The sequence below is a fragment of the Leucopleurus acutus genome (genome assembly GCF_964270905.1).
Source record: "Leucopleurus acutus genome assembly, chromosome: 13".
NCBI lineage: Eukaryota > Metazoa > Chordata > Mammalia > Artiodactyla > Delphinidae > Leucopleurus > Leucopleurus acutus.
The window spans coordinates 18,086,082-18,110,940 of record NC_139155.1 but is presented as its reverse complement, the minus strand read 5'-3'; the positions used below and the strand labels follow the sequence as shown (position 1 = coordinate 18,110,940).

The 24,859-nt window shown below is 38.8% G+C and overlaps 1 protein-coding gene across 6 annotated transcripts in view; it reads left to right on the top strand.

Moving 5' to 3' along the window:
- The window catches only part of WDR7 (WD repeat domain 7), a 383,698-nt gene that overhangs the window by 283,987 nt on the left and 74,852 nt on the right, over nucleotides 1–24,859 (top strand). The gene's annotated exons all lie outside the window — the stretch shown is intronic.

The following is a 24,859-nucleotide window of genomic DNA, read 5'->3' as shown; positions in this document are numbered from 1 at the left end:
AATAATTTGCCAGACTTGAGCCATATGTTTGTATCTAAACTTCTTAGCATCCAGTGTGCCAAGAGGGGCAGACCATCAATACCTAAGTCACAATGTTCAGATGGTAGAAATAGAGCAGTTGTTCAAGAGGAACATACCTGTTTGTAGGACTGAGATCAACGTGGAATTGAGAGTCCTCAGAAGAATTTCCATCTGCGGAGCGGGTGGTTGAATCTGCCGATGTGGGACCTGTGGAAACGGACAGCCAACTGTCATAAGGCCTTTCATGTAAGGGTTTGAACATCTGTAGATACTGAAGGACGGCCATATGCAGTTTATAGACTCAGTTGTTTTACAGATTTGGCGACTCTCAAGAATGTCTTGGGAAAGAGCTCACACATGTCAATATTAAAATACATTCAGTGCCTGTTAGTTGAGAGAACTAAGGACACTAAACACAGGTATTAAGTGCTCATTCTCTGTTAGGCCCTCTGAGGAATAATGATCTCTAAGTGTAGTTCCTGGACTATCTTCAAGAGAATTACCTGATTTCTAGGCTCCCCCGAGAGCCACTGCATCAGACTGTCACGAAGCCTGATGATTCTTATGCACACTAAAGTTCGAAAACAAGTGCTCTAATAATCCGAAATCAAGAAAACAAAACCTGAGTCATTGTCCTTTGTGACCATGTTCTGTTATGTCAGAGCCTGTATCCTAGAATGCCTTTCTGTTTACATATTGAGTAAACTCAGAATTTCCAAGGAAACATCTAAAGACAGCCCTTCAGCTCCTGCATTCCAGTGATGCACTTAATTTTTAAAGACTTGCCCTTAGACAGTAGCACAGAATGCCTGCCAGAGACTTTAATTTCAAGCTGTTCATTAATTGACTTTTATCTAAAACTCCATTGAAAAAAACCAGAACAATTAGAAGTTAGTTTAAAAAACACAGGGTCCATTTATCCCTCTACATATTCTAGTTTATATCCCTAGATTAAGCTAAACCATCAGAGAGCTGCCTGTTTGGACCACATTGTCTGACCTCCTTCAGCGTTCCCTTCCCCAAGTTCCTTGTCAGTGTTTTGCCTGCAGTTTGCACTGAGGAACCTGCCATGTGAGTGTCTTAAGAAGGTTGACAGTGCAGTTACTGTAAGCGTCATACTGATGTCCATTGTTTAGGGTCCCTTCTGTAAGGACTCAATAAAAACATTTCTTTCAAATCCAGATGACAGGCATTTTTTGTTCGTTTTGTCCTAAGGAACGAGTATATGTTTTTTGTTTTTAATTATACTTAGCCAGAGTTAATGTAAACATTTTGCTTTGGTCATTGGGCAGCTCAAAATCAAATTCCCCACCTCACTTTAGTAGTTATGGCTTACATCTCCATTCTCTTTATCTCATCATCACACCTCAAGCTTATCTTCCTTTTCTATCTTTTTACTGAACTATGTTCTATAAGCTTCCCTAAGTCCTTTCTGTAATATGTATGTATATATATGTATTTATGTACATATGTATGTGTATGTGAAATATAACACGTTTATAATTTTATTTCAGAGACATGGAAACAAAGATAATCATTTTACATATAATACTATGATTATTTTCTAAAAATTAAAAAATCGTCTTCTTTGTATTAATTGAAATATCCTGGATCTTCCTGGAGTCATTTATGTGTCTGTGGATATTTATCTATATTTTATTTAGTAAAAGATACAAAAATAACATAATTTTTTAAATTGAAGTGTAGTTGATTTACAATATTGTGTTAATTTCAGATGTACAACAAAGTGACTCAGTTTTTTTTCAGATTATATTCCATTATAGGTTATTACAACATATTGAATATAGTTCCCAGCATTATACAGTAAATCCTTGTTGCTTATCTCTTTCATGTATATTAATTTGTATCTGTTAATCCCATATTCCTAATTTGTCCCTCTTTCCCTCCCTCTCCCCTTTGGTAACCATAAATTTGTTTTCATGTCTGTGACTCTGTTTCTGTTTCATATACAAATTCATTTGTATTATTTTTAATATTACACATGTAAGTGATATTTGTCTTTCTCTGTTTGACTTACTTCACTAAGTATAATATTCTCTAGGTCCACCCATGTTGCTGCAAATAGCAATATTTCATTCTTTTTTATGGCTAAGTTATATATATATATATATATATATATATATATATATCACATCTTCTTAATCCAATTGTCTGTTGATGGACACTTGGGTTGTTTCCATGTCTTGGCTATTGTAAATAGTGCTGCTGTGAACATTGGGGTGCATGTATCTTTTCAAATTAAAGTTTTTGTTTTTTTCTGGATTTATGCCCAGGAGTAGAATTGCTGGATCATATGGTAGCTCTATTTTTAGTTTTTTAAGGAACCTCCATACTGTTTTCCATAGTGGCGGCACCAATTTACATTCCCACCAACAGTGTAAGAGAGTTCCCTTTTCTTCACACTCTCTCCAGCATTTATTATTTGTAGACTTTTTGATGATAGCCATTCTGACCAGTGTGAGGTTATACCTCATTGTGGTTTTGATTTGTATTGTTGGCCATCTGTATGTCTTCTTTGGAAAAATGCTATGTAGGTCTTCTGTCCATTTTTTAATTGGGTTGTTTGTTTTTTTGATATTGAGTTTATATTTCAGATATGGACTCCATTTCAGTCACATCATTTGCAAATATTTTGTCCCATTCTGTAAGTTGTCTTTTTGTTTTGTTAATAGCTTCCTTTGCAGTGCAAAAGCTTTAAAGTTTGAGTGTGTTCCATTTATTTATTTTTGCTTTTATTTCGTTTGCCTTGGGTGACTAATTTAAGAAAATATCGCTACATTTTATGTCAAAGAATGTTTTACCTATGTTTTCTTCTAGGAGTTTAATAGTGTCATGTCTATATTTAGGTCTTTAAACCATTTTTAGTTTATTTTTGTATATGGTGTGAGGAAGTGTTTTGATTCCATTGATTTACATGTAGCAGTCCAGCTTTCCCAATACCACTTGGCAAAGAGACTTTCTTTTCCCATAGTATATTCTTGCTGCCTTTGTCATAGATTAATCGACCCTAGGTGTGTGGATTTATTTCTGGGCTCTCTATTCTGTTTCATTGATCTATGTGTCTGTTTTTGTGCCAGTACCATGCTGTTTTGATTACTGTAGCTCTGTAATATAATGTGAAGTCTGGAAGTGTTATGCCTCCAGCTTTGTTCTTTTTCCTCAGGATTGCTTTGGGAATTTTGATCCATTTATGGTTCCATATTTTAAAAATTACAGTTTTAGCTGCCGTGTAAACTTTATAGTCAGATTTAAATATTTCCTAATATTTACATTTTAGTTCCAGGGATATTGTTAAAAATACAGTGGTATCCATTAATAATACAAGAAAATTACTTAGATTTCATTGCCTGTGAGAGACTATAGCATACATATCCTTCAAAACATAGTTATTCAAAATAGTTCTATCACCAGATTTTGCATCGCTGTAACAAATAAAGCTATTTTATTATATAGGAATTAAACTGTATTCTTTCTAGAACACAGATATATTAGCAACAAGATTGTTGCAACATTGAATTAATTTTGTGTTTATGAATAAGCAGACTAAGAAGTACAATAAGGTAACATTTAAGAAATGAATTCCTCTAGATTCTCTCCCATCTCGTTGCACTTTGTTTTGCCTTTGTCAGTCTCCTAGATCAGGGGTCCCCAACCCCCTGGGCCATGGACCAGCACCGGTCTGTGGCCTGTTAGGAACTGGGCCGCACAGCAGGAGGTGAGCAGCAGGTGAGCAAGTGAAGCTTTATCTGTATTTACGGCCAGATGTAAATACAGATGAAGCAGTATCCCTATTGCTCGCATTACTGCCTGAGCTCTGCCTCCTGCTAGATCAGCAGCGCCATTATATTCTCATAGGAACGCAAACCCTACTGTGAACTAAACATGTGAGGGATCTAGGTTGCGCACTCCTTATGAGAGTCTAATGCCTGATGATCTGAGATGGAGCTGAGGCAGTGATGCTAGCACTGGGGAGCGGTTGCAAATACAGATTATCATTAGCAGAGAGGTTTGACTTCAGAGACACCATAATAAATCAATGCGCTTCATAGCACAAGGAGATCAGCTCCGTGCTTTTTGACCACCTAGAGGGGTGGGAGGAAGACGCAAGAGGGAGAGGGTATGGGGATATATGTATACGTATAGCTGATTCACTTTGTTATAAGCAGAAATTAACACAACATTGTAAAGCAATTATACTCCAATAAACATGTTAAAAAAAATAAATCAATGCACTTGAATCATCCCAAAACCATCCTTCCCCACCCCCCACCCCCGCCCCGGTCCATAGAGAAATTGTCTTCCAAGAAACTGGTCCCTGGTGCTAAAAAGGTTGGGGACCGCTGTCCTAGGTGATCTTCCAGAAGGCATCATCCAGCTCTCTAGATGATTGTTGTTAGAGGCAGAAGTACAGAGGGTTCTTAGTAATTTACATTTAATTGCTGAGACTATAAATAATACAGCATCCTCAGTTAAAAATATCCTAGACACTAAGAAAGTAGAACTAACTTTTTTCGAGGTTTGGACGGGTAAACATCACTGAAGTTTCCTCAGAATTCATTGTTAAAATTTAGTTATCAGTTCCTGTGTTACTGAACTTGAATATCCTTGTGAAGACCCTCATATACAGACCAACCAGCATGGAGCATGCCATGCTTGACTCAGTTTGATCACCATATAAACACTGACTCACTTTACACTACTATATTTGATGCAGTAGCACAAAATACAAAAGTGTAGAAATGCACAGATGTTACTAAACTGAGAGAAAAGCAGTATAGCACACACACAAGTATGATATATACTTGTTCTGAAATGAATACTTTAAGGGTTTGTTATTCATTTTGCAAAAGTATTCTAAAATTGAAGTATAGTTGATTTACAATGTTGTGTTAATTTCTGCTATACAAAAAATATTCTTTACTAATCTCAGAATAGAAAAATTGAAGCTCTCATAAACTACTGACTATCAAAGCTCAGTTAGAAAGGAAGATAAAGTACCTCTGGAAATATAATGAAATTAAAATATAATTTTTAAATTTAAGGCAATTTTATTATGTTCTTAAGGGCTAGTAGTGAGATAATACATAACAAATAAAGGATTAGAGATTTTTTAATAAAATTCTAAGTTGATGGGAAAATATGATTAATTTGGAGAGTAAGAGGTTTTAGAATTTTTTCATAGCAAAGATTAGATATGCCTCTACATGTGATTTTTAGTCACTTACAGCTCCTCAATTATGCACATTATGAGTAGCTTGAAGAAAGGGGTTTTTGCATCCATTTCTTTTATTGTTTCCCATAGCAAGTAGTAGAGGGCTTCATCTGGCCAAAAGCCATATACCCCAGAATTCTCACATAGATCCTTTTATCATGCATTTTTATTCTTTTAAGTGGAGGCAATTTATTTGATGTATAACTAAGAGTGATTTGATTTTATGCCTATTAAAGACTTGTCAAATAAATTCATAGATTCAGAAGAAATCCTTTGTTGAGCTCTGTCCCAGTTTTTAGTTTAGAAAATCTGAACACTCAATATAGGCACTCAATAACTGTGGTTGAATAATGATACCAGCTATGCTGCTTCATGTGTTTAGTCCTTAATTTCGTCATAATAAATGGTACCAGTTATTTCACTTAAGCAGTGACCTTGCTGCATTATTTTTATAGAATTACAAGTTGTAGAATTTGGAATCTGCAAAGGACCTCACATTATAAATTACCCACCTCTAGCCTTCATTTGACAAACGGACAAACTTACGAGCATTCTTGTGCTGACGATCAGATGAAAGTGAAGCCCAGCTTGACTGAACGGATCTCACAACTGCTCTGTATTCTGCAGGGCGGGGTGTGCACCTGCTGCATAGGCACCCACGTGACACAGTTGCTCCATCTCAGCAGAGGGTGAGATGGCTATTGTTGTGTCCCAGGCCCAGGCCTCTTCCTTACTTCATCCTTCCTTTACCACCCTCTCTCAACTCCCCTTGCTCCTTAGATAACCCTTCTCTCAGTTTTTTCTTAAAGATTTTTTTTGATGTGGACCATTTTTTCTTAAAGTCTTTATTGAATTTGTTACAATATTTCTTCTGTTTTATGTTTTGGTTTTTTGGCCATGAGGCGTGTGAGATCTTAGCTCCCTGACCAGAGATCAAACCCACATCCCCTGCATTGGAAGGCGAAGTTTCAACCACTGGACCACCAGGGAAGTCCCCTCTTCTCTCACTTTTATCCTCAACTTCTCTTCCTCTGTCTGGAAACGTGCTATTATCTCTCATTTGAAATTCTTCCTTCCCTCTGTGTCTCCTCTCTCCACTGTCCAGCCTCTCATCTCTCCTTGCCCAGGAAGAAGAGCGTGTGCTCTGTCCATTTTGTCACCTCTCCTGCCCTTTTGATCTACTGTCATCTGGTCTTTGCCCCCACTATTTTGCTAATCTCTCTCTCTCCCCCTGGTTACAAACAACTTTTTTTTTTTTTTTTTGGCTGCATTGGGTCTTCGTTGCTGCAAGCGGGGGCTCCTCTTCGTTGAGATGTGCAGGCTTCTCATTGTGGTGGCTTCTCTTGTTGTGGAGCAAGGGCTCTAGGAGCGCAGGCTTCAGTACTTGTGGCATGTGGGCTGAGTAGTTGTGGCTCGCGGGCTCTAGAGTGCAGGCTCAGTAGTTGTGGCACACGGACTTAATTGCTCTGCGGTATATGGGATCTTCCCGGACGAGGGGTCGAACCTGTGTCCCCTGCATTGGCAGGTGGATTCTTGACAAATGCACCCCCAGGGAGGTCCCTACAAACAACTTTTCTTTTTTTTTTTTAACATCTTAATTGGAGTATAATTGCTTTACAATGGTGTGTTACTTTCTGCTTTATAACAAAGTGAATCAGTTATACATATACACATATTCCCATATCTCTTCCCTCTTGCGTCTCCCTCCCTCCCACCTTCCCTATCCCACCCCTCTAGGTGGTCACAAACCACCAAGCTGATCTCCCTGTGCTATGCGGCTGCTTCCCACTAGCTATCTATTTTACGTTTGGTAGTGTATATATGTCCATGCCACTCTCTCACTTTGTCACAGCTTACCCTTCCCCCTCCCCATATCCTCAAGTCCATTCTCTAGTAGGTCTGTGTCTTTATTCCCATCTTACCCCTAGGTTTTCATGACCTTTTTTTTTTTTAGATTCCATATATATGTGTTAGCATATGATATTTGTTTTTCTCTTTCTGACTTACTTCACTCTGTATGACAGACTCTAGGTCCATCCACCTCACTACAAATAACTCAATTTCATTTCTTTTTATAGCTGAGTAATATTCCATTGTATACATGTGCCACATCTTCTTTATCCATTCATCTGTTGATGGACATTTAGGTTACATCCATGTGCTGGCTATCGTAAATAGAGCTGCAATGAACATTTTGGCACATGACTCTTTTTCCTTTATTTATTTAGTTATTTGCAGTACGCGGGCCTCTCACTGTTGTGGCCTCTCCCGTTGTGGAGCACAGGCTCCGGACGCGCAGGCTCAGTGGCCATGGCTCACGGGCCCAGCCGCTCCGCGGCATGTGGGATCTTCCTGGACCGTGGCACGAACCCATGTCCCCTGCATTGGCAGGCGGACTCTCAACCACTGCGCCACCAGGGAAGCCCGACTCTTTTTGAATTATAGTTTTCTCAGGGTATATGCCCAGTAGTGGGATTGCTGGGTCGTATGATAGTTCTATTTGTAGTTTTTTAAGGAACCTCCATACTGTTCTCCATAGTAGCTGTACCAATTCACATTCCCACCAGCAGTGCAAGAGTGTTCCCCTTTCTCCACACCCTCTCCAGCATTTATTGTTTCCAGATTTTTTGATGATGGCCATTCTGACTGGTGTCAGATGATATCTCATTGTAGTTTTGATTTGCATTTCTCTAATGATTAATGATATTGAGCATCCTTTCACGTGCTTGTTGGCAATCTGTATGTCTTCTTTGGAGAAATGTCTATTTAGGTCTTCTGCCCATTTTTGGATTGGGTTGTTTCTTTTTTTGTTATTGAGCTGCATGAGCTGCTTGTAAATTTTGGAGATTAATCCTTTGTCCGTTGCTTCATTTGCAAATATTTTCTCCCATTCTGAGGGTTGTCTTTTCGTCTTGTTTATGGTTTCCTTTGCTGTGCAAAAGCTTTTAAGTTTCATTAGGTCCCATTTATTTATTTTTGTTATTTCCATTTCTCTAGGTGGTGGGTCAAAAAGGATCTTGCTGTGATTTATGTCATAGAGTTTTCTGCCTATGTTTTCCTCTAAGAGTTTGATAGTGTCTGGCCTTACATTTAGGTCTTTAATCCATTTGGAGCTTATTTTTGTGTATGGTGTTAAGCAGTGTCCTAATTTCATACTTTTACACGAACCTGTCCAGTTTACACGTACCTGCAGCACCACTTATTGAAGAGGCTGTCTTTGTTCCACTGTATATTCTTGCCTCCTTTATCAAAGATAAGGTGACCATGTGTGGGTGGGTTTATCTCTGGGCTTTCTATCCTGTTCCATTGATCTATATTTCTGTTTTGTGACAGTACCATACTGTCTTGATTACTGTAGCTTTGTAGTATAGTCTAAAGTCAGGGAGCCTGACTCCTCCAGCTCCATTTTTCGTTCTCCAGATTGCTTTAGCTATTTGGGGTCTTTTGTGTTTCCATACAAATTGTGAAATTTTTTGTTCTAGTTCTGTGAAAAATGCCAGTGGTAGTTTGATAGGGATTGCATTGAATCTGTAGATTGCTTTGAGTAGTAGAGTCATTTTCACAATGTTGATTCTTCCAATCCAAGAACATGGTATATCTCTCCATCTATTTGTATCATCTTTAATTTCTTTCATCAGTGTCTTATAATTTTCTGCATACAGGTCTTTTGTCTCATTAGGTAGGTTTTTACCTAGATATTTTATTCTTTTTGTTGCAGTGGTAAATGGGAGTGTTTTCTTAATTTCACTTTCAGATTTTTCATCATTAGTGTATAGGAATGTAAGAGATTTCTGTGCATTAATTTTGTATCCTGATAATTTACCACATTCATTGATTAGCTCTAGTAGTTTTCTGGTAGCATCTTTAGGATTCTCTATGTATAGTATCATGTCATCTGCAAACAGTGACAGCTTTACTTCTTCTTTTCCGATTTGGATTCCTTTTATTTCTTTTTCTTCTCTGTTTGCTGTGTCTAACACTTCCAAAACTATGTTTAATAATGGTGGTGAGAGTGGGCAACCTTGTCTTGTTCCTGATCTTAGTGGAAATGCTTTCAGTTTTTCACTATTGAGGACGATGTTGGCTGTGGGTTTGTCATAGATGGCCTTTATTGAGGAAAGTTCCCTCTATGCCTACTTTCTGCAGGGCTTTTATCATAAATGGGTGTTGAATTTTGTCGAAAGCTTTCTCTGCATCTATTGAGATGATCATATGGTTTTTCACCTTCAATTTGTTAATATGGTGTATCACGTTGACTGATTTGCATATATTGAAGAATCCTTGCATTCCTGGAATAAACCCCACTTGATCATGGTGTATGATCCTTTAAATGTGCCGTTGGATTGTTTGCTAGTATTTTGTTGAGGATTTTTGCATCTATGTTCATCAGTGATATTGGCCTGTAGTTTTCTTTCTTTGTGACATTTGTGTTTGGTTTTGGAATCAGGGTGATGGTGGTCTCATAGAATGAGTTTGGGAGTGTTCCTCCCTCTGCTACATTTTGGAAGAGTTTGAGAAGGATAGGTGTTAGCTCTTCTCTAAATGTTTGATAGAATTTGCCTGTGAAGCCATCTGGTCCTGGGCTTTTGTTTGTTAGAAGATTTTTAATCACAGTTTCAATTTCAGTGCTTGTGATTGGTCTGTTCATATTTTCTATTTCTTCCTGGTGCAGTCTTGGCAGGTTGTGCATTTCTAAGAATTTTTTCCATGTTGTCCATTTTATTGGCATAGATTTTCTTGTAGTAATCTCTCATGATCCTTTGTATTTCTGCAGTGTCAGTTGTTACTTCTCCTTTTTCATTTCTAATTCTATTAAGTCTTCTCCCTTTTTTCCTTGATGAGTCTGGCTAATGGTTTATCAATTTTGTTTATCTTCTCAAAGAACCAGCTTTTAGTTTTATTGATCTTTGCTATTGTTTCGTTCATTTGTTTTTCATTTATTTCTGATCTATGTTTATGATTTCTTTCCTTCTGCTAACTTTGGGGTTTTTTTGTTCTTCTTTCTCTAATTGCTTTAGGTTCAAGATTCGGTTGTTTATTTGAGATGTTTCCTGTTTCTTAAGGTAGGATTGTATTGCTATAAACTTTCCTCTTAGAACTGCTTTTGCTGCATCCCATAGGTTTTGGGTTGTCGTGTCTCCATTGTCATTTGTTTCTAGGTATTTTTTGATTTCCTCTTTGATTCCTTCAGTGATCGCTTCGTTATTAAGTAGTGTATTGTTTAGCCTCCATGTGTTTGTATTTTTTACAGATCTTTTCCTGTAATTGATATCTAGTCTCATAGTGTTGTGGTCGGAAAAGATACTTGATATGATTTCAATTTTATTAAATTTACCAGGGCTTGATTTGTGACCCAAGATATGATCTATCCTGGAGAATGTTCCATGAGCACTTGAGAAAACTGTGTATTCTGTTGTTTTTGGATGGAATGTCCTATAAATATCAATTAAGTCCATCTTGTTTAATGTATCATTTAAAGCTTTTATTTACTTATTTATTTTCATTTTGGATGATCTGTCCATTGGTGAAAGTGGGGTGTTAAAGTCCTGTATTATGAATCTGTTACTGTCGATTTCCCCTTTTATGGCTGTTAGTATTTGCCTTATGTATTGAGGTGCTCCTATGTTGGGTGTATAAATATTTACAATTGTTACATCTTCTTCTTGGATCGATCCCTTGATCTTTATGTAGTATCCTTCTTTGTCTCTTGTAATAGTCTTTATTTTAAAGTCTATTTTGTCTGATATTAGAATTGCTACTCCAGCTTTCTTTTGATTTCCATTTGCATGGAATATCTTTTTCCATCCCCTCACTTTCAGTCTGTATGTGTCCCTAGGTCTGAAGTGGGTCTCTTGTAGACAGCATATATATGGGTCTTGTTTTTGTATCCATTCAGCCAGTCTGTGTCTTTTGGTGGGAGCATTTAATCCATTTACATTTAAGGTAGTTATCGATATGTATGTTCGTATTCCCATTTTCTTAATTGTTTTGGGTTTATTATTGTAGGTCTTTTCCTTCTCTTGTGTTTCTTGCCTGGAGAAGTTCCTTTAGCATTTGTTGTAAAGCTGGTTTGGTGGTGCTGAACTCTCTCAGCTTTTGCTTGTCTGTAAAGGTTTTAATTTCTCCATCAAATCTGAATGAGATCCTTGCTGGGTAGAGTAATCTTGGTTGTAGGTTTTTCTCCTTCATCACTTTAAATATGTCCTGCCACTCCCTTCTGGCTTGCAGTTTCTGCTGAAAGATCAGCTCTTAACCTTATGGGGATTCCCTTGTGTGTTATTTGTTGGTTTTCCCTTGCTGCTTTTAATGTGTTTTCTTTGTATTTAATGTTTGACAGTTTGATTAATATGTGTCTTGGCGTGTTTCTCCTTGGATTTACCCTGTATGGGACTCTCTGTGCCTCCTGGACTTGATTAACTATTTCCTTTCCCATATTAGGGAAGTTTTCAACTATAATCTCTTCAGATACTTTCTCAGTCCCTTTCTTTTTCTCTTCTTCTTCTGGGACCCATATAATTCCAATATTGGTGCGTTTAATGTTGTCTCTGAGGTCTCTGAGACTGTCCTCAGTTCTTTTCATTCTTTTTTCTTTATTCTGCTCTGCAGTAGTTATTTCCACTATTTTATCTTCCAGGTCACTTATCTATTCTTCTGCCTCAGTTATTCTGCTATTTATCCCTTGTAGAGTATTTTCAATTTCATTTATTGTGTTGTTCATCATTGCTTGTTTCCTCTTTAGTTCTTCTAGGTCCTTGTTAAATGTTCCTTGCATTTTCTCTATTCTATTTCCAAGATTTTGGATCATCTTTACTATCATTATTCTGAATCCTTTTTCAGGTAGACTGCCTATATTCTCTTCATTTGTTAGGTCTGGTGGGTTTTTACCTTGCTCCTTCATCTGCTGTGTGTTTTTCTGTCTTCTCATTTTGCTTAACTTACTGTGGTTGGAGTCTCCTTTTCACAGGCTGCAAGTTCGTAGTTCCCGTTGTTTTTGTTGTCTGTTCCCAGTGGCTAAGGTTGGCTCAGTGACTTGTGTAGGCTTCCTGGTGGAGGGTACTAGTTCCTGTGTTCCGGTTGATGTGGCTGGATCTTGTCTTTCTGGTGGGCAGGTCCACGTCTGGTGGTGTGTTTTGGGGTGTCTGTGGCCTTATTATGATTTTAGGCAGCCTCTCTGCTAATGGATGGGGCTGTGTTCCTGTCTTGCTAGTTGTCTGGCATAGGGTGTCCAGCACTGTAGCTTGCTGGTCATTGAGTGAAGCTGGGTCTTGGTGTTGAGATGGAGATCTCTGGGAGATTTTCGCCATTTGATATTACGTGGTCTCTTGTGGACCAGTGTCCTGAAGTTGGCTGTCCCACCTCAGAGGCACAGCCCTGACGCCTGGCTGGAGCACCAAGAACCTTTCATCCACACGGAAAAAGAGGAAAAGGGGAAAAAATAATATATCTTGCTCCCAAAGTCCACCTCCTCAATTTGGAATGATTCATTGTCTATTCAGGTATTCTGCAGATGTAGGGTACATCAAGTTGATAGTGGAGATTTAATCCGCTGCTCCTGAGCCTGCTGGGAGAGATTTCCCTGTCTCTTCTGTGTTCGCACAGTTCCCGGGGTTCAGCTTTGGATTTGGGCCCGCCTCTGCGTGTAGGTCGCCTGAGGGCATCTGTTCTTCGCTCAGACAGGACGGGGTTAAAGAAGCCGCTGATTCGGGGGCTCTGGCTCACTCAGGCCGGGGGGAGGGAGGAGGACGTAGTGCAGGGCGAGCCTGCAGCGGCAGAGGCCGGCGTGAAGTTGCATCAGCCTGAGGCACGCCGTGCGTTCTCCCGGGGAAATTGTCCCTGGATCCCAGGACCCTGACAGTGGCAGGCAGCACAGGCTCCCCGGAAGGGAGGTGTGGAGAGTGACCTGTGCTCGCACACAGGCTTCTTGGTGGCAGCAGCAGCAGCCTTAGTGTCCCATGCCTGTCTCTGGTGTCTGCGCTGTAGCCGTGGCTCACCCCCGTCTCTGGAGCTTGTTTAGGCGGTGCTCTGAATCCCCTTTCCTCACGCACACTGAAACTATGGTCTCTTGCCTCTTCGGCAGCTCTAGACTTTTTCCAGACTCCCTCCCGGCTAGCCGTGGTGCACTAACCCCCTACAGGCTCTGTTCACGCCGCCAACCCCAGTCCTCTCCCTGCGCTCTGACCGAAGCCCGAGCCTCAGCTCCCAGCCCTGCCCGCCCCGGAGGGTGAGCAAACAAGTCTCTCAGGCTGGTGAGTGCAGGTCGGCACCGATCCTCTGTGCGGGAATCTGTCCGCTTTGCCCCCTGCACCCCTGTTGCTGTGCCCTCCTCCGTGGATCCGAAGCTTTCCCCCTCCGCCACCTGCAGTCTCCGCCCGCGAAGGGCCTTCCTAGTGTGTGGAAACTTTTCCTCCTTCACAGCTCCCTCCCACTGGTGCAGGTCCCGTCCCTATTCTTCTGTCTCTGTTTAGTTTTTTCTTTTGCCCCACCCAGGTACGTGGGGAGTTTCTTGCCTTTTGGGAGGTCTGAGGTCTTCTGTCAGCGTTCAGTAGGTGTTCTGTAGGAGTTGTTCCACGTGTAGATGTATTTCTGATGTATTTGTGGGGAGGAAGGTGATCTCCGCGTCTTACTCTTCCGCCATCTTCTCAAATCCTCCAAACAACTTTTTGATTGCCAAATGCTTTTCAAACTTGAGTGTAGTGGTTCTCAAACTTTTGGTCTCAGAACCCCTTAAAAATTGAAGACTGTGAAGAATTTTTGTTTATAAAAGTTGTATCTATAGATTTTTAATATATTAGAAATTAAAACTGAGATTTTTAAAATAATATTTATTGACTTATTTAATAATAAAAAACTCAATTCGTGTTGATATAAAAACTTATTTTTGTGAAAAATAACTACTTGCCAAAACAGAAAAACTACTGAGAAATGTAGCATTGCTTAACATTTTTGCAGATTTCTTTAATGTCTGGCTTAATAGAAGACAGATGGATTTTTATATCTGCACATGTCTTTAATCTGTTGCCATATGTTGTTTTAGTTGAAGTTTATGGTGAAAATCTGGCCTTGCATAGATATATAGTTGAAAAAGGGAGTCATATTTCAATAGCCTTTTAAAATAATTGTGCATCTTCTTTGGTAGTTCACCAAAACTCAACATGTAATCGTTTTTTAAAGGTTAGCTGCAATGTGGAATTTGTAATTTTAATGAACTTTTCATACTGTTACTTTCCATCCATTGGGTGGGTCTTTGAGTGGTTTTGTGAGTGTGTCTTTCACCCATGCATGATTTTATAACATTATGCACTTGTCTTTGGAAAATCTTGGTTTGAATTATATGTAAATTCTCCATATACTGTCACGTTGCAATCCACAATATCAGAACCTCTTATTTGCTAATATCGCTGCTGATCTCATAAAAAAAAAAGTCAGTGAGGATTGGGAAGCCAGATTCTATTTTCCAAAATTTCTACTTGAAAGCTTGAATTTTATCATTGGCAACAAATTCTGTCAGTTGCTTTCCTGGACGGGAACAAAGCGGTTCATTTTCAAGAAAATGTCTGCCAAATACCCGAGTCCAAATAATCATAGTTTCTCTGTTGGTTATACTTTCAGTGAAAGTGAAGAAACAGCTAGTTAAGCTTGCACCTCAGTCTTCCAAGCGTTTTCCCCTGAGACACCAATCCTATTTCCGTTGACATTAGAAGTGCTTTATGTATACTTCCCATTCTGTCACAGTGAATAATAAAACAACATGTACTCAAGGGTCAAAATTTAAGTAAGATTAATAATTTTTACTGCTTCATCAAGGATATTCTTAAGTGGAAACACTTTGTTGTTTTATTTACTACCAGTGCATGGCAGTGAGGTGTATAATGATGCCTAGTACAGTTTGGTGCCACTGCCTTGATCCAGACTGAAGCACCAGCAGTTTTACCCATCACTGTATACCATCAGTGCCAGTTCAACACAATGAAAAGACCATATGACATCTCAGGAGTTTTACAAAAATAGTTTTGATCTCACACACTTCCCAATAGGAGCACAAGGCCCCCAAGGCATCCGCAGACCACGCGTGGTGGAGAACCTCTGATTCAGTGGAACCTTTGGTTGCACTGAAATATGAACCTTAATTCTTGTCTCTGAAAACGCTTCTGTTTTCTGCGTCCTCTGTATCCCGAAGTCATAACGTTTCCTAGGGTCCAGTGCGTGGGGAGAAGGTAGGGTAGACAGGAGGGTCTGGGATCCGTTGTTTTGAGGCTCAGTACAAATCCTGAAACTTATTCTACTTACTTGAAAGGACTCTTCACTTTTCTGGGGATTCCTGGCTCTCCTCAAATGGCAATGCTGCTGGCCCCAGAAGGGGGCCTCCTTAAAGAATCCTAGATGTTTGGTGTTACCCACAGTACCGTCATACATGACACCTGGCAGCAAAACTGTGTATCATTGGGCTTACGTTACAGATGATATCCTATTAAATGTGTCAGGCATTCTTCAAGTCCCAATCTCAGTTCACTATGCTCAGGGCACATCAGTCATTTTTCTATTACTTGAATAAGGACAAACTTATTTCTACCTCTGTGCACTGTGCTAGGTTGGGCCAGTGTGGGCCGTTCAGCTCCATCCGGTCAGTCAGGGTCTCTGCCCGCCCTCAAAGGCCTTGAAGTTGGCTTGGCAGAGACAGAGCAGAAAATCAGAGAAATGTCGCAACACTATGATAGAAGGGTATCCAGGACACAGAGAAGATTCCCAGGTGCTGTGATGGGAGGAACACAAAGCGAGGGACCTGGCAGGTGTGCACAGTAGTTAAAAGGAGGACTGGTGATGTTTTAGCTGTAATGACCCATATGGGAAGATAATCTAAAAAAGAGGGGATATATGTATATGTGTAACTGATTCATTTTGCTGTACAGCAGAAACTAACACAACATTGTAAATCAACTCTACTCCAATAAAAATGTGTTAAAAATGATAAAAAAGAAAAAGAGAAAAAAAAAAAGATGAGTGATTGTTTATCAGCCAGAGAAATCCTCCGACTGCAAACCCTAAGCCATTTCCATATGCAAAATTGGCTGTCACTGAATGAAATACCATATTAAATGCGATTATAAATCTCTGACCAATGAATCAATGATCACTTTGCAAAAATTATAGTGTGTATTCTTTTCCATTGCATATTTCACTGCTAAGAATGAAGAAATTCTTAATCATAGACCCGAGCAATATATTTGATGTCTTAGCTACTTGGACTTCTTAGTAGATATTAAAAAGACAGGAGTAGGAGTAAGGAGGAAACTAACTTTAAAGAACTCAGGATGTAAATTTCTCTAATTTACTGTAAATGGATAAATCACCTAAGTCTTTGTAGTATAGACATTGAAATTTAAAGTATTTTTTATGGTTTTCCTGGATTTAACTGATTATCTCTCAATTGGCCTTTTAATATGATTTTCATAGAAAACATACTTTATATTAAAACACTTTTTTTTTTTTTTTTTTGCGGTACGCGGGCCTCTCACTGCTGTGGCCCCTCCCGTCGCGGAGCACAGGCTCCAGACGCGCAGACTCAGCGGCCATGGCTCACGGGCCCAGCCGCTCCGCGGCATGTGGGATCTTCCCAGACCGGGACACGAACCCGTGTCCTCTGCATCGGCAGGCGGACTCCCAACCACTGTGCCACCAGGGAAGCCCTATGTTAAAACACTTTTATTCACCAGCATCCTCTAGATGTAATTATTGCTTACCAACAGTTCTTCCATTGAAAGATACTGGCACAGTGGCATACCATACAGCCATTAAAAAGGTTGAGGGCAATCCATTTCTACTGACGTGGAAAGATGCCCAGAAAACTGTATGTAAGGATTGATATTCAGGCATGTACATGCAGATATACATATGAAGTGGGGAAAAAGTCTGGAATGACACACCCCAAAGTGTTTCTTATGGTTGCCTCAGGTGGTGGAGGGGGTTTGTCGTAAAGGATAACTTTCCTTTCTTAACTGTTCATTTTTCTATAGTCTCTGTTTCTTTTTTACAGTGTGTATTCCTTTAAAATTGGATGTACTATATTAGAATAATTCAAATTTAAAAAATCATTGGGAAAACATTAAAGCTATAACATAGATAAGATACAAAAAATTCAGAGTAAAATAAGTATTTAAAGTTTTGAACTGAATGAGGGAAAAAAATCCAGACAAAGAGTTAAAAGTCTGTATTTTCAGACATAGTTTACCTTTTCTTAAACGTTGTTATTATGTAGACAGACTGATTGATTCTGCTTTTCAAGTGAAAAGCTGAATCAGCTCTGTTCATTCTAAATGGGCACTTAAAATCCAGTAAGAAAATGAATACTGTCTACTTAGAACAGTGCATGAGCTCATTTTTTTAAAAAACCTCCTCCAAATCTTTGGTTTGTGCTTATCTTGAATGATGATAACAATAATGGGATGTAAAACAGCGTCTATCCTAACTTCCAGTAAAATTCTTAAATAAGTTACTATTTTATAGGATGCCTTTTATAATAAACATAGATGTTACTCCTACACTCACATGAGTAGAAATCCTTCTAAAACCATTTTAGTCCATATCCCTAGTCCTAAAAACTCCCCAACAGACGACTGTCTTTCAATATTAAAGTTCTTGATGAAAAAACAAATCTCTAAAGCTTCCGGAAGTATTCCATTTCACTGTATAACAGAAAGAATATTAAATTTTCACACTGTTGGAAATGATACAGAGAAGAGTTGCAAACCAAAGTCTATATCATTTGTATTAGCAACTTTAAGCTGAAACTGAGATAATTTGTTATTATCAGGTTATATCTGCAAATCACAAGTGTTTAAGGAACAGGCAAGTTTAAAATATTTGGGGGAACTCATTTCCCTTATTTATTAGCATGTTATTAGCACTTACTTGCCCTAGGAAAATAGCAAAACAACTACACCTTTTATATCCTTTCTGTGGTGTATATTCAGAGATGCAAATGGTGACGATGATGATAATTATTATAGCTACTAAAGTGTGTACTTACTATAGTAAGTACTTATTATGTGCCAGGAATGGTTCTAAGAACTTTACATGTATTAACTCATTTAGTCCTCATGACAATTATATCAGGTGCTATTATTGTTCCCATTTTATGGATGAGGAAGCCGAGGCATAGGTAAGTTACCTAATTTGCTCAAGGTCACACAATTAGTAGGTGGAAGAGTCAGGTGATAAGAGACGTGTCTCTCAGCCATCATACAATACACCCTCAACAGGCGTGGTATTTTTCCTTGCAGAAACTCTGCTTCCAGTTCTCCTTCTAACACCCCAGCTACAGCATGCCTATAGCAAGTTTTTTCAGAAGGAAAGTAGTTCACCAATTAAATACTTAGTGGTGGTGTTCAGGCGATGAGCACCTATCGATGATTTTACAATGTGCAAGATGCTGAGTGGGAAGTTGTGACTCTTAAGTGGAATTTGCCCGTGTCCATCACCTTCCCAGAATGAGGTCTCTTTACATTTTGTCTTTTGAACTAGTGCCCGTCACTGGAAGGAAACACTTCTAGAAAACATTCCCCCACCCTCCACTGCTCACACCCCCCAAAACTAACACAGGTCCCCTTGAGCTGATGCCTTCACCAAAGCCACTTTCGTGTCTCTGAATCGTTCAAACATATTAGCAGCGTGGAGACCGGAGTTCTGTCGGGGGAGGTGTACAAACATGTCTGCAAGGTGTTTCCTCCTCTACAAAGCGCCCCCCTTGGTTGCAGCTCTGACATCCCTGAGGGCTGTTGAGCAGTGCTCTGAGAACCGACTCCTGAATCTTTTAGGCCGTGGCTTCTCACGTGGGGGCCCTCAGAAGAGCTCTTTCCCATCCCATCCTGGCCAGAAAGGGGACAAGGGTGTTGTCATTGGTACCTTCTTGTTGTCAAACTGTACATTGCTCCACTACAGGAGGCCTGCCGTTCTTCCCTGCAGAACAGCTTTGCCTGTGTTTGGGGCTCAGATCTTGTCCAGGGGTTATTGGGAGCACATCGTGGATACTGAGGGGTCTCTCTCCTCGTCGAGTATGCACGATGAATAAAGGGAGGCAGTGTGTTGATTAGATTTTCAATAAATTTTGTTTTCATTAATATAAAAAATCTGCATGCATATCCTGCAGAGTGCAATCAAATGAACCAATCTAAAAAGTTACTTCATGCAAATTAAAACAAAAATGTGATAGCAGTTTTTCCTTGTATTGGCGAAAAAAGTAGAAAATTTGATAATATCAAGTGGGGTCACTCTTTTACGGGGAATTGAAGGTAATCAAAATTTTAAATGTGTGTATGCTTGGATTTCCCTGGTGGCGCAGTGGTTAAGAATCCGCCTGCCAATGCAGGGGACATGGATTCGAGCCCTGGCCCGGGAAGATCCCACATGCCGTGGAGCAACTAAGCCCATGTGCTACAACTACTGAGCCTATGCTTTAGAGCCCTCAAGCCACAACTGCTGAGCCCGTGTGCCACAACTACTGAAGCCCCTGCGCCTAAAGCCCGTGCTCCACAACAAGACTAGCCACCGTGGTAAGAAGCCCGCACACCACAACAAAGAGTAGCCCCTGCTTGCCGCAACTAGAGAAAGCCCGCACCCAGCAACGAAAACCCACCACAGCCAATAAATAAATAAAAATTTTAAAATAATAAAATAAAATAAAATGTGTGTATGCTTTAATCCAGAATGTTGCTTTGGGGAATCCTACAAAAATACTCACCTACGTATACAAGAATCTATATATAATATAACTTAAATGTCAGAAAGGGAAGAGTTAAATAATGGAGTATGAATGCACAGGGGTACAATGCAGGTGTGAGAAAGGATGACGTGGATTCATTTATACTGATGTGGGAGGATGTTCCATGAACTATTGAGGGAAGAAAAGGAAGTTGTAGAATAATAGATGTAATATGATACTATTTTTGTAATAAACATTAGAAAAAGCTGGGAAGATCCACCAAATTGTTAACAGTAATTAACCCTTGGTGAAGGAGGGAGTATGAGAGGAAAGACTTACTTTTTACTATATACATATATGTATATGTATACATATACACTAATATATACATATACACTAATACATATTAGTGGTGGTTTTTTACAAGTGTATATTGTAAAATGCACTTGTATGCATACATTATATGTATACATATATACTACATATACACTAATACATATTAGTGGTGGTTTTTTACAAGTGCATATTGCCTTAATACCTTTTAAACAAAGAGTCCAAAGTTTTTGGGCCATTTTAAATCAACATCAAGAATTTGTAAAAGCAACTAGATAAGAATTGCTCCTAATACCTCAGCTACTCCTGGAAATACATATACCAGTTCTCAGGACAGTGCCTGTGACACAGTTTGTCCTCAGTAGTAGTGACTTGTAACTAATTATAAATCGTACTTATAGCTCATACATTCTATTCCTTACATCCTTAGATTTTAGATGGGCTCATTTTAGCTGGAGATGAATTTTGGATTAGTTGAAGAGTGTTCCTTATTGTATTTTAATGCTCAAGGACACTATATACAGTATTAACATCCTGAAATCATTGCAGATTATCAAAGTCATAGTTGAGAAAGTGATTTTACAGGTTTCTGCCTTTCTCCTAAATCATATCTCTGTTGAGAGTTGCATGTTTCCTCTTCCTGTATTTTTCCAAATTGACGTTTAAGTTTCACACAAATTTCTCTTATTTGAGGGCCATTTTTAATAAAAATAAAAAAGGTCATTAATTCAAGGGAGACTATAAGTAGAGAATACCAAAGTTGTTTAGATTTAGGTATTGGGTGCTTGGCAAACTCTTAAGCAACATGATTTGCTCCAGGATGCCTCCCTGGAGTGGACCCAATACACATTTGTGTTTCACATCATAAACCGCCCAGTTATGGGTGGGTGGCACCCTGTTGTGTGTTACTTCTGAGGAGTTGATGTCACAAATATGCTTTGGAGAAATATAATAACCTATTCTAATATTTAGTAATGATCGATAATTGATTATTTCTTTTAATTATGTTTTGTGTGATACCATGTTCAGTGAAATTTATGTGTGCCTATATAAATACCTGGCAAATTCTTAGAATAATTTTATTCCCAGAACATTTGTACCAAAAATACCTACTTTATTGTATGTATCATTATTTAGACTATATTTGCCTTCTTGAGTTTCAGACCAAATAATCTTTTCTAGTTCCCCAAGACATAATTAAATAATTTCCATTATGCAACCGTCAGTCTCATGCAATGTACTCAGACTTCAAGGGCCTTTACAGATATCTTTTTGTAAATCTGCAATTGTTTGTCTCAATTGAAAATACATTTTTTAGAAGGGTCATGGGGCTGCTTCCTGTTTCTTGATTTCTGCCTAACTTTTATAGACAGTTTTGATTTCCTTTGTTGTTTATACCAATTATTATTTTAGACCTTATGAAATATTCAGTGGTCTTAAAACTTGATATGTTTAGCCTAGTTTATAAAGTAGTCACTGAAGGATAAGCATAGTGATTTGGACTTCCTACAGCATTAAACGTTGTACTGCTGTATTCTGCTTGATTGGACCCTGTTTATGTATTCATACACAAAAAAGTCTCTGATGGAGGGAAACAAGCAATAAACAAAAAATTATTGTTTAATATCAAAAAGATGATAAATACAATAAAGAAAAAATAGGATATTGGACTCAAGAGTAGTGGAGGAAAGGCTGCTGTATTAAATAGGATGGCCCATAAAGGCCTTCCTTTTCAAGATAACCTTGGGACAGAGACCTAAATGAAGCAAGGGCACAAGCCCTGGAGATACCGGGCAGATGAGATTTTCAAGCAGAGGGAATAGCAAACGTTAAACTCCAAAGTGGGTACACTCTTGGAATATTCACGAAAGCATAAGGAGATCAGTATGACCAGAGCAGAGCAAGCAAAGGGAATAGGAAGTCCGAGAGGTGTTAGGGCCAGATCACGTAGGGCCAGATCTTGAAGGACGGTTGTGAACACACAGGAGAGGTGATCTGATTTATGGCTGAAAAGGATCACTCTGGCTGCACGTGGACAGTAATGAAAACAAGGAGATCAGTGACTTCAAAATTTTTGGATGATGACCACCGCAGCCCCAGCAAGAAATACATTTTGCAACGTTATTCAATTCCACTTTATTCGTCTTTCATATACTTGAGTGGTAATGTTTCCTCTGACTTAACAGTTTCCTTGTTGTGGGCCGAATAGAGGAAAACCATTGTTGTAACTTGAGTATAACAGAAAGATTCGTGGCAGGTTGTTGCCCAAGAAATACTGCCCAAGTGCATGTTATCAATGCAGTGAACTAGAGACTGAGATACCATTTCCAGAAGGCTCAGCACAGGTGAACCCTTACTCTGAGAGCCCTCCCCCCAAATTTTGGAGGAATTCAAGACTCCCATGTGGGGTCAGGTCAAGACTAGAATAGTCTTAAGAACTAGGATGGATCCTGCTGTGCAGTCCATTGATCCTTTTTGGGGTAGGGTCAAGTAACGTGCATCGCACCATCCTTAAATCTTGACAGCCCCCCAGTGGAGAACTGCTTTCAGGAGAAGAGTAGTCTGGGTGCATGGTGGGCTCTAGAAACCCTCAGAAGAGTTAGGCTCACTGCAGCCAGTCCCCAGAGTGGATACTTGGGAAGTGACTGCATACATACCTTGGATTTCCTCTGTTAAAGGAGAGACTGTTAAAGAAATAAAAAGTTTCACAAGAAATCCAAAGATTAAAAACATGCCATGAGACCTTCACTGTCCAGAATTCTTTAAGATGTTTTAGGAGTATTAGCCTAGTAGTAAATTGCAAAGAATGAAAAATGCAGACCTGTAATATATGGTCCTTTCAGGCAGACTAAAGATTTGATACCAAGAATAGATTTGATCTTTTTTTTCTCCCATAAATAATGGTGTCTGTAGATAATATAGAAGGATGATATAGAAGGTTGATATCCAGAGCATAGAAAATGGTCAGTGTAACAAAACTTTTAGATTTGAATTTAACTAAGTAATATTTTGGTCAACATAAATGTATTTTACCAACGGTTTGGTTTGAAGAGGATTATTTTGAGGGGTAATTATATTCATGTTTCGCAGTAGGATTTGGGCAATACAACTGTTATGTCTGTGCAAAGTTTAATAGTGGACAGCAAAATACCTCTGGAAATGTTATTTTCCTGTGGCTATTAACCTGCACAGAATAGATATTTGTTAAAACATTTGTTAGCTATTATATTCCATGTTACTCTAATAGGATTTAAATTGTGTGGGCTTATGTGTGTTTCGATGTAGATGTAGACATAGGCATACATATAGATATATACTGATGCCCAATACTTAGACCACTGTCATTATTGAATAACGTAATAGTAAACATTTTTAAACTCTTCTAAACCTCTTATTTTTGACTATGGAAACATTACATTTTGAATGCTGATTGCTGATTCCTGCCTTTTCTACCGACGGCAGTAATAGGATGCTTTAGACAAGAAAAGCTTTTAAGAAACTTTTTACTAACGACTTAATAGTGGGGAAGCTTCATGTGTGTCAGGAGCCTCCACTCCCCTTCCTTCCCTCAAACCTGTATGCAAAGAGAACATCCCGTACCTGAGCACAGCAAAAACCAGCAGGACATCCTAAAGTAGTATCTTTCATGTAACTAGAAATGAAGCATTCATCTTCCACTGAAGAGGAAAAAAGTTGCCTCATTGAGTGAGGCTTAGGGATAGGACAGAAGTATTATTGAATCCATTCCTTGGTAATAAGTATCAAACAAAAAGTTTAAACACTTAATAGCTTGTTTTCCAGATTTATAAAATATGTATGAATGTCATAATGTCTGTTAATGCCAAAATGGCTTTGTCAGACTGTCCGTGGTTTCAGAATGCTCACAAGTATCTTCTCTCCCTCTCTCCCTCTCTCTCTCTCTGCCTCTCTTACCAGAATTTCAGAAATGAAGTCCTATGCCCTACTAGTTTTTTTACTCTGTATCAATCTCAAGAAAGCATCAGAGAAATGATATTTCTTTTCTGTCATTTGTTTTGCCTCCCCATCCTGTCTTTTAAAAAAATAATAGCAGAAAATTTAGATTAGTAGCAGGGAATCAAAGAGAAAAATGGCAAGGAATGTGTAGTAGAATTGATGTAATATCCTCAGAAATATTGAGGGTAGGCCACTTATTTATCTGGGTAATGCTCACTGAGACAATAGGACTAGATAATGGGAAGGCATATTCAAAACTCTTTGGGGACATAAAATCATACCTTATTTACACTTCTAATAATTTTTATTCTTACCTTCCCAGGCTCTAGCCATATGGCCATTAAATCATAACAAAGCATAGATCAGGAATTCGAATACTTGATCATCATGAAGATTAATCTAGAAAAGTAAACAAATAAAAATAAATCAACCTTTTACGACTTTCAAGGCCTCCTCCCTAAATCCTATTTTCATGCAATGCCAAATCACCAGATATGCTTATTTATACTACCAATAGTCACAGTTATCATTTCGATAAACTGATAAATGTGGAAATTCTAGAGAATTTGCCAGATAACTTTTTGGTGGATAACTTTCTAATT